Below are 10,164 nucleotides of genomic sequence, written 5' to 3' on the forward strand. Positions count from 1 at the left end.
GACTCCATTTCTCATTAATTCCCAGATATTTATACACCTTCACTTTGAACTTCTGGATTAAACACTCTGGCTTCTCGTTTAACTGTAAAGCACTCACACTGTTTTATCCAAATGTTCTGCTCTCCACGTGGCCTCTCTATCCTGACTTGTCCCGGAAACTTTACGCCTAGCTATCCCTAAATGGAGCTTTTGGGCTGAGAATTAAGCAGTTAGCCCAATTTTTCAGCAAAGTCCATGCTTATGTTGCATTTCTACAACTTGTTCTTTCCACTAGCGTGCTAAGAATTAGGAAGTAAAATGCAAGTGTCTAGTTTCCTTTTCAAGAGTAGACAGGATTACAATGGCCAGCTGTGATGACTATGGTAACCCTAACACTGCTGAGTCCTGACTCCGTCACATGTGTGTGTGCTTTGCTCTTCAGGACGAACCCTGTAAAACACAAATGATTAGCCCCATTTCATGGATGATGAATGCGAGGCAAAGAGACTAATTGTTGAGAATAACACAACCAATGGGTGGTGTAGTCAGGATTTGAACTTCGGCTAAATCCAAACTTCACACACCCATGTATTAATTTACTAGATGTAGTCATCGAACACACTATCTAAATGGAGCAAGTGGTCAGAGTGGAAGGATTTAAGCCTCAATTTGATCTCATAGAAACTAAAAAAAAAAAAAAAACAAACAAACAAAAAAAAAGAAACTTACTTCTTAGGGAAGACTCCTATCTTTACCATTTCTTTTGTGTGGAAGGACCACTATATGTATTACAACTGACATTTAACCTTCTCCTGTGGAGAAATTGCTTGTTTATGGACTGAATGACACACTCTTCATGCTACACTGACTGTCTTTCCTCAGTCCATAAAAGTGTCCGTGGGGCTGTCTCGACATATGTGTGTCAGGAGGTGATGTCAGGTAGAGTTTGTAACCTTACTTGGTATTGAAGCGTTACCCAGCTACTTCAGTTTCCTCTCTCGTGGTTTAATGCTTTGCTTCAATAGTGTTGCTTTTCATACACAGCATCACCATTTGTCAGTTTTAGGGCTGGATGGCATTTGGCCCCTGCTTAGGGAATAGCGGCCATTCTGATATCAACACCCCTTTATGGGCTGGTTGCGTCTTAGGCACTGAAAACAAAAGAACCCTCAGTTTCTCGCTGCCAACAGGGTGGTACAAATAGCTGCTGTCAGACAGACCATTAAACAATACAAAGATTCCCCAAAGACAGGCATAAGAACTTGTAGCATCTGCCTTCAGTTATGGGAGATCGTAACCAAATGTGCTCTCAAGTGTCTATTTAAACAGCCTCATAAGCCTGCACTGAATAGCCATTCAATCAACACGGGTTGGGCTGAGTGGAAATCTATAGAGCCAGAGCAAAGAACTCAAAGGGGACCTCTGGCTCCCTCGTCCAGATTCAGCTCGTCCTTTCGGAGCAACTGCTACTTAGGGACCCAGAGACAAAACTAGTACCTAGCACTGTTGCCTATTCCAGTGGCCCCCTCACTCCCTTAGGTGTCTTTGCTTCGAATAAGATGGTCAGAGAGAGAGAAAAAAAAGCTGAGGAAGGCATACTGGTAACAAAAGGAGTGCTGCTTTTGCTTTCTTTCTTTTTTTTTTGGCAGAACCGGGAATTGAACTCAGGCCCTTGCGCTTGCCAGGAGCACTGCTTTTGAATTCATGATCCTTTAGGCTGCTTAATGATCATAATACTTAACTGGTGGGCTGGTGAGATGGCTCAGTGGTCTAAAGCACCTACTTAGAACAAGCTTAGCAAAGCACAGGGACCGCGGTTCAATCCCCCAGCACCACATGCCAGCCAGCCCCGCCCCCTGGTGGGTTGAGCTGGCCACACACACATACATACATAAATAAAAATTAAAAAATAAAAAATAAAAGCTTATACAAAGTACTTAACTGGTTCTTTTCTGACTTATAGTTGTGATGGTTAATTTGACGTGTCAACTCAAGTGGGTTAGGTGACTAGTAACGTATTATTTCTAGGTGTGTCTGTGAATGTGTTTCTAAGGGAGATCAGCATTTGAATCAATAAATAGGGCAAAAAAGATCTTCCTCTACTGATGTGGGCAGACATCATCCTGTGTGCTCAAGGTCCAGACAGAACAAAAGGCAGAGGAAGGACAAATTGTCTTTCTTGTCTTCATCTGGGACATCCATCTTCTGCTGCCCATGCGTATGAGCACTGTGATTCTTGGACTGGTAGCTTCTTGCACCCCATCTCCCATTCTCAGGCTTTGCCCTCAGACTTAGTCACCTCATCAGATCCCCTGATTCTTAGGTCACTGGAGTCGGAACAAATTACATCACCAGTTTTTCTGGCTTAAAGGTAGCACACTGTAGGACTCGTCAGCCTCCATAGTTGTGTGAGACAAATTCCAAGAATAAAATTACTCTCACGTTTCTCTACAAATCATGTTGTTTCTGTTTCTCTGTGCACTGTATGTAAGCTCAGCTTCTTCCTGACAGACTCAGTCCTCATAACACATGATGGTTGCTCAGCAAATTGAATCTCAACTCCTTTTCCCATTCTTTACTGAGAGAAGGGACTTTGTCAGTGTCTTCTGCCTAGCTAGCTCCTAGCATAAGCCTTGGCTCCTAGTCAATACTGGAGGATGCTTGTTGAATACATAAATCTTATAATCACTCTCCTATATTATAACTCCTCACTCAGTGTTAGTTCTGTTCTCAAATACTTTTGGAAAGAAAGATACACTTTAAAAAATCCTCAAGTGGGGCCAGGGAGATGGCTCAGTGGAATAAGCGCTTCCCTGGCAAGCGCAAGGGTCTGAGTTCAATCCCTAGTTCCGCAAAAAAAAAAAAAAAATCCTCAAGTGTAAGTTACTTACAAACATATATGCATTTAATTAAGCTGTTTTTATACAATAAATCTCAAAAATACAGCTTAATAAGATTTTTACACATATGTAGATCCATGATACTACTACTATCTGAGTCAGGATACAGAGCACTTCAGTTGTCTCCAAGGTTCCTTTGTGAAACTTCTAGTGTATACCCCCACCAGAAGAAATTATTAAATCACTAGTAAAAAATTATTAAGTCACTACACTGACTTCTCTCTCTGTAGATTAGTTTTCCTAGTATCCTTTCATGTTTATCTTGAACTTCATACCTATCTTAGTTACTTTTCTCATTGCTGGGACAAAATCCCTGACCCTTTCAGGTCAAAGGAGGAAAGGTTTCTTTCAGCTCATGGTTTACAGAAGTTTCGGTCCATGGTTAGCTGACTCCAAAGCAGGGGGACTTGGCAGAAGAGAAACAGTCCATGGCAGGGTAGGCAGGAAGCAGCAAGCAGCAGCAGCAGCAGCAGCAGCAGCAGCAGCAGCAGCAGCAGCAGCAGCAGCAGCAGACAGCCTGCCTGTCCTCTCTCCTTTTGTATTCCACATAGGTTATAAGTCTATTCGCTGAGCCCACTGGCACCTAAGATAGGGTTTCCATCATTCACACCCATAGTTATGCTAATTCCAACCAGTGGACTAATTTAATACCATACACCTTGGTACCTTCACCTCAGTATTGCACATTCTAAAGCCAGCCAACCACAAGGAGCCCCACCTATGAACCCATGAGGCTTTCGAAGGACATCTGGATACAAGTTATAACAATATCCTTTTGTATCTATCCTTTTTGTACCATGAGAGCTATCCATACTGTTATGCATGTCAATGGTTTATTTTATAACCGTATAGTGTTTTATACTATGTAAAAATATTTATAATTTATCCTTTTACTATCGATGGACAATGGATTATCTCTGGTCTTTAGCAATGAATATACCCATATATATCATTTAATGAACATTAGTATTAATTTCTGGAATAAATGTCAGGAGTTACAGGGTAGTTATATATTTAGCTTTATTAAAACTACCAAACTATTTGAAGAAATTCACACTTCTACCAACAATATATTACAGTTCTGACTGCTCCAAATTCTTTTACCAGCATATGATATTGTCAATATTTTACATTTTAGTCATCTTGGTGCACATATAAAGATACCTTACTATGTAAATTTGTACTTTTTTTCTGATGAGTAATGATACTGATTTTTTTTTTTTTTTCTGCATGCAGTGGCTGTGCACAACAGCACTCTTAGCTCCTTTCCGGGGAACCTACTGGTTCTACAGGAAGCACAGCTACCTGCCAGCCTCGGGCACCTACACCTTCAGATGTATCATGATGTTCATGCTGACCCTGCATTTCCCCTAGGCTGCTCCCAGCCAAAGTCTAGGCATGACTTCAAGCTAATCCACTTCTACTCCGTGATGCGCTCCTACAACAGGCAATCCACGTGTAGGGATTCTCTGTCAGGGTCCCCAGAGTACCTGAGAACTGCTCTGCAGACTGAAAATCTTCCTACGCAATCCACATCCTCCCCAGTTTCCTTTCACAGGACTCAGACCCACAGCACTGGCCTGGCCTCCTCTCATCTTCTCCAGCTCCACCCACTTCTTCACAGGCATTGCCCTGAGCTCTTGCTTCTCAAAGCACTAAATAGACCAATGTGCTTATTGACCATTCTTTTCTTTTACAAAATCCTGGTCTTATTTTTCCCTTTTTCAAAGTATATTCATGTCTTTCATCCATTTTTAAATTGAGTTGTGTGCTGTCCCCTCTTAAAGTTGATTTATACCATCTAGATATAGATTTTTGTTAGTTAATGCTTTGTGATTCATTCCTCCAACCTATAAGTTGCATATTCATCACTTTGAGTATCTTTTGATGATCAGAAATTTTTAAGTTTGGGCCTGGGGAGTGGCTCAGTGGAATAAGTGCTTCTCTGGCAAGTGCAAGGGCCTGAGTTCAATGCCCGGTTCCACCAAAATAAAAAAATAAAAAAATAAAAAAATAAGAGGAAAAGAAATTTTTAAGTTTAATGATATATAATGTATCATTTTTCTGTTATTTTATAAAATGGAAAGAAGGAGCCAAGGTTCATGTTTCATATTATCATCCAATCATTCAGCACTACTAATTAGAAAGAAAATTATTTCCCCAGTACAATCAAACCTACAATGGAAATTAAGTAAATGTATATATGTGAGTGTATTTCTGGATTCAATTCTTAATTAGTTCCTTTGTTTATACGTGGGCTTATTTCATGCAACCTTAATTATTATAGTTTTATAGAGTGCTCCGGAATCTAAATGTGTAATAACTTCAACTTTTTCTTCTTAAATGTGGTCTTGTTGATCTTAGGCCGTTTTCACTTATTGTTGGAGAAGCTTCACAATCCCTAAAAATACCTGGGATTTGAATTAGGATAACATAAAACCAGGGATTCTCAAGTTGACTCTTGCAATTTTGGCCAAGTAACTCCTTGTCACAGAGGAGAGAGGACGTGCTATGCATTTCAGGGTGTTAGAGGCCTTCCAGGTTTCCATGCAAGTGATGCCAGTAGCGCACTTCTGCAAATTGTCAGAATGACCCAAAAAAAAAAAAAAAAAAAAGTCTGCAAGCCAGGTGTGTTGGTGCAGCCTGTAACCTTAGTACTCTTGGAGGTTGAGACAGAAGAATCACAAGTTCAACCCCAACCTGGGCAATTTAGTGACTTAAGTGTCTCAGTTACTCTTCTCTCGTTGCTGGAACAAATACCCAACACCCAAAATGAAGGAAGCAAAGGTTTATTTAGCTCAAAGTTACTGGAGGTTGCAGTTCATACTTGGCTGTCTCCAAGGCTGTACGGAGTGGCACAGGGCAGAGAACAGCCTTTCACAGTGGCAGCAAAGAGCAAGAGAGTAACATGGAGGAGTAGCAGCAACAATGGCAGCAGAAAGGGGAAGTCTGGCTCTCTGTCTCTCTTAAATTGGATTCAGGCCATCCACCCCAGGCTGGGGGAAGTACTCACACCCATAATCCCAGCGCTACTAAGACCCATAATCCCGGTGGTTCATGAGTTAATCTCAAACTCTAGCAGTCCCTGCCCCATAACTGCATGAGGCTTTGGGGGGACAACTAGACACAAACCGTAACAGTGAGACTCTGTCTCAAAAATAAAAACATAAAAATTGCTAAGAATATAGCTCAGTGGAAAGGTCCTATATTCAGTCCCCAGACCCACTAGAAGAAAATGTCTCCGCAAATTGCCAGATGTCTTGTAGGGCAGCAGTCCTCACCATTTTGGTGCCAGGGACTGCTTTTGTATAAAATGATTTTTCCACAGACCCAGGGCTGGAACGGCGTGGGGATGATTTAATGCATTACATTTATTGTACACTTTCTTTCTATTATTACTACATTGCAATATATAATGTGATAATAATACAACTCATCATAATGTAGAATCAAGGGATCCAAACAAGCCAGGAGTTTGTTTTCCTGAACAAAGTAAAAATTCCAAACAAGCCCTAAGCTTGTTTTGCTAAACTATGTAGTCCCAGGAACACGTGAAATGCATTGCTTATGTCCAATGTACTTTATAATCTCATTTTGGTTATTGTCACTGCAAAAACCTTGCTTCACAAAGATAAGATGTTGGAAATCAAAGCAGGCCTCTAAGTCTTTTTTGACAACCTCGGGACATGCTGCTTTGGCTAATGTAGACCATATGGAGACTTGAAGTTGTCTCAAACATACTTTCAGGCCACTGTTATTTGCAATCTCAAGTAGAATAATCCTCTTCCAGCAAGGTCAAAATCAATTCAACTGGTTTATTTATAAATTGATCATAGGCTCATTCCTTTCCAGCTTGGGGATCTCTTGTGGTGGAGAAAAGTACTCAAATTCTATTGAAAGCTGAGATAGGCAGTCATACACCAGCGGGGAGAAAAAAGGTTCTGGCTCAGTCTCTTTCAAAATCTCTGCTAATGGTAGCCATGTAAAAAACCCCAGCATTCACCTGTCACCTCCACAATTCCAGTTTGGCTGTGAAGGTGTCCACCTTACCTGCTGGTTTGAGCACAACTGTTGTTCTCCCCTGAAGTGAAAAATTGACTTTGTTGAGTACGTTCAATATGTTATGTGAGTAAGCAAATTTTGTAACCCATCCTGAGTCACTGAAATGTAATATTGGTGGAGACTGTCTGGAGTAGCTCTCATAACCCAAAAACCCTGGCCAGCAATCTACCTTTAGAAATCTACTCTCACTTCTGGGTAGAAGAAATGTGTGCTCTGTGTTCATTGTTTCATCAGAACGAACACACATGAATTAAAAGCATGTAATGTGATTGATAATTATAATAACATCCTGAAAAATGCTGTTAAGTTCAGGTGACATTTTTTGACTAGCTAGAATTTCCCTAGGGATGGCATATTGTGTAGACTCATATTTCAGAAGAGACCGCTTTGACCAAGTAGAGAAACTCAAAAGCCATCTGGTTGTAGAAGCTTCTCTCTTCGTGCATACGCTGACAAAATGACCAGATCAGGTTTCCTGGCATGTAATCATTCAGATCTGAATCATCTGTGGCTGTGGTGTGAGCTGGCAACAAAAGCACACATAACCCAGCCTCATGTACATCCTTCTGAGAAATGTATTGCATAAAAGCAAGCATTGTCGCCTTGTGGACAGCAGTAGATTTGTCTATCTGAATTACCGCAGTGACTCACAGAGCCTCTCTAACGCTTGGGCCTCAATATCCTCTTCTCTTTCATCAGTTCATCTCACTGTCGTGCTAGCTGAAAGAGGAACATGTGCTATCTTTTGAACTTCAGCCTCTCCTGTAAGTTCATGACAAATACCCTTAGTGATGTGCTTAAATACTATGAATTATGCTTCAATGCAGATGCATTTGATAAAGCACTGGCCTTCAATAATTGCTTCTGTTACTCGTGCTCACAACTTTTATTTTGGAAAAACTCCGAAGGATTGTCTTCTAGGCAAGGTTGTCGGTCTCCGTGTGACAACACTTTTTTGAAAGTGTCATAGTTCGCTTGGCTAGCCAGCCACTACATATCACACAAATCAGGTTTAAGGAATATCAGTCACCCATTGCAATGAACCCATAATTTAAGTAGGAGCCTTGTTGTTTCTTTTAGTTTTATTTTTATTGGCTGTCTTAGAGTCTCCTGCTGTGTCATTTCTTGGGGTCTTTCTCCCTTTCAAAGAAGCTGCCCAAAGATACTTGTGTTTTACTAGTTTCAGGTAGGGTTATCTTGTGAGTATATCAAAATTGGGACTGAGACAAGCGAAGAGGTCAAGAGAGTAATGAGCAGGCCACATGCAGACTAAAATAAGTGTTGGGCTCACCATTTTTTCATAGTGGCTCTAACCCTTTCACATTCCCGTCAGTATCATTCAAGGTTTCTATAGCACATTTTACACACACACACACACACACACACAAAATAAAAATAGTTTTTACACAACTTGACTCATATTGTAGACCTGCCTTGGAGTGGTAAAACAATAGTTTCTACATGAAAACATGCGCAAATAGCTCATGATCTTTAGACGTAGGCATAATCTTCAGACTCTGTTTGGATTGCGGAGATTTGGTGCCTACTGATGGCTTTAGGATGTGATGCAGAACTACGAAGGAATGAATCTCATCTTCCAGAGTGTTCTGATTACCCGTGCAGTATCTTATAACTTCATGGAATCCGAGTGATTTTGAATAGAAATGCATGCTCTAGTTGCTTTAGTCTTCATCGTGCCCCACAGCCTATCCCTGCACCAATTGTTTTTCTTTTCATTTACCTGCTTGGGTCCTGAAACATCTAAGCTGATGATCCTTGCTCTGTGGTATTAATGGGTCCAAAGAACTGTAGCTGATATATGCTTCCATTAGGGCCTCACTACATATGCACTTGTGTGTAATCGAAGACCCTTAATTAGTATTGTCAATGTGTTCCACCAGCCCAGCACTCTTACTGAATTTTGTTATAACTAAAACTGCAGAAAATCCTTCACACTGAAGGCCATTGGTCTATACCTAAAAATAGTAGGCTGCGAAATTGCACCAGTGATACAGGGCATGATCCATATGGCTGGATTTCTCCAAGCCCGTGCCCCAGGCCACAAACAGCCCAACAGTGTCAGCCATTGGGGGTCATAGCCTTATAGCTACTGAAGGGATGAATGGGACTCGGAGCCCTCAAGACTGTGGCTTGTACTGTGCCTGTCTCTATGTGCATGTGGCCCAGTGCGACATGTACAAGTGAGAGAACAGACAGTTCTGTTTTCCCCAGTGTCTTATGTGAACACCCTTGGCAACCCTGAGGTCAGTTCTGTGGGGGGCATTTTGGGTCACAGAAAAGGAAACATCTTCTAGAGTGACACACAAAATCAGGAACACATATGGGAGCCAACAAGTAATTTGACATGGCTAGAGCAAAAGCTCCAGACAGAACTAGGATAAACTGAGCCAGGCTCCTCCTATTGAAAAAGGTAATTTAAATTAAAGGGACTCATTAGTCCCTTTCCATCCCTGCCACTGTAACCTTAAAGAAGCGGAAAGGTTGGACTTTTTTTCCCTGGTTAATTATAGCAAATAAATGTAATCACTGTCCTTATCTGATGTGGTATTTTTGTCTCAGCAAATAGTTTAATGTGATAATTATGCCTCCAGCCAAAACTTCTCTTTAGTTGTCAAAGCAAGCCAGAAGGAGCCTTGTGTTCTGAAGTGACACAGTAGAATTTCACATTTCTAATAAGTACATTAATGTAAAAGCATCAAAAAGCTAAATTGAAAACCAGTTGAGATAGTGAATGAATGTAACTGTCTCTTATATTCATTGGCAGAAAAATAGGCTAACAAATACTTATTAAACACAAGAAGAATCTTACAACATGTCTCATGGTATGTGACATATATTTTAGCTACTTCTGTGGTCCAATGTGATACTAAGAACTTCCTGATAACTTTGCTCTTGCTTACAACACTCATAAAGTTGGTGTTATCTCCATTTATAAAAATTAGGAAAATGAAGATTATATTCCATCAGGCTGCTGTGCCCCTCTTTAGCAGCACCAGCTTCCTCACCCCCATCCCAGCCAACATCTGTGCAGCTGTCTTTCATTCTCCTAGGGCACTGCTGCTAACCTTTGTCAACCTCAGAAGTCCCAGTTTTTATGCATGTGCAAGATCTGTTCTGCCCCATCAACTGAATTTTGTGTCCTCTCTGTCTCTCTCTCTCTCTCTCTCTCTCTCTCTCTCTCTCTCTCTCTCTCTCTCTCTCT

This window comes from Octodon degus, unplaced genomic scaffold, assembly GCF_000260255.1.
Source record: "Octodon degus isolate 3935 unplaced genomic scaffold, OctDeg1.0 scaffold00140, whole genome shotgun sequence".
NCBI classification, from domain to species: domain Eukaryota; kingdom Metazoa; phylum Chordata; class Mammalia; order Rodentia; family Octodontidae; genus Octodon; species Octodon degus.